This window comes from Phoca vitulina, unplaced genomic scaffold (assembly GCF_004348235.1).
Source record: "Phoca vitulina isolate PV1807 unplaced genomic scaffold, GSC_HSeal_1.0 scaffold2, whole genome shotgun sequence".
NCBI classification, from domain to species: domain Eukaryota; kingdom Metazoa; phylum Chordata; class Mammalia; order Carnivora; family Phocidae; genus Phoca; species Phoca vitulina.
This window is the reverse complement of record NW_022589705.1, coordinates 45,210,366-45,211,273: the sequence shown is the minus strand read 5'-3', so window position 1 is coordinate 45,211,273 and position 908 is coordinate 45,210,366.

Here is a 908-nt window from a genome sequence, read left to right as displayed (position 1 = left end):
CATATACCCTCCCCAATGTCCACCACCCAGCCACCCCATCCCTCCCACCCCCCTCCACTCCAGCAACCCTCAGTTTATTTCCTGAGATTGAGAGTCTCTTATGGTTTGTCTCCCTTTTTGGTTTTGTCTTGTTTCATTTTTCCCTCCCTTCCCCTATGATCCTCTGTCTTATTTCTCAAATTCCTCATATCAGTGAGATCATACGATACTTGTCTTTCTCTGATTGACTTATTTCGCTTAGCATAATACCCTCTAGTTCCATCCACATCATTGCAAATGGCAAGATTTCATTTTTTTGATGGCTGCATAATATTCCATTGTATATATATACCCCACATCTTCTTTATCCATTCATCTGTTGATGGACATCTAGGCTCTTTCCATAGTTTGGTTATTGTGGACATTGCTGCTATGAACACTGGGGTGCAAGTGCCCCTTCAGATCACTACATTTGTATCTTTGGGATAAATACCCAATAGTGCAATTGCTGGGTCATAGGGTAGCTCTATTTTCAACTTTTTGAGGAACCTCCACACTGTTTTCCAGAGTGCCTGCACCAGCTTGCATTCCCACAAACAGTGTAGGAGGGTTCCCCTTTCTCCACACCCCCGCCAACATCTGTCATTTCCTGACTTGTTAAGTTTAGCCATTCTGACAGGTGTGAGGTGGTATCTCATTGAGGTTTTGATTTGGATTTCCCTGATGCTGAGTGATGTGGAGCACTTTTTCATGTGTCTTTTGGCCATTTGGATGTCTTCTTTGCAGAAATGTCTGTTCATGTCTTCTGCCCATTTCTTGATTGGATTCTTTGTTCTTTGGGTGTTGAATTTGATAAGTTCTTTATAGATTTTGGATACTAGCCCTTTATCTGATATGTCATTTGCAAATATCTTCTCCCATTTTATCAG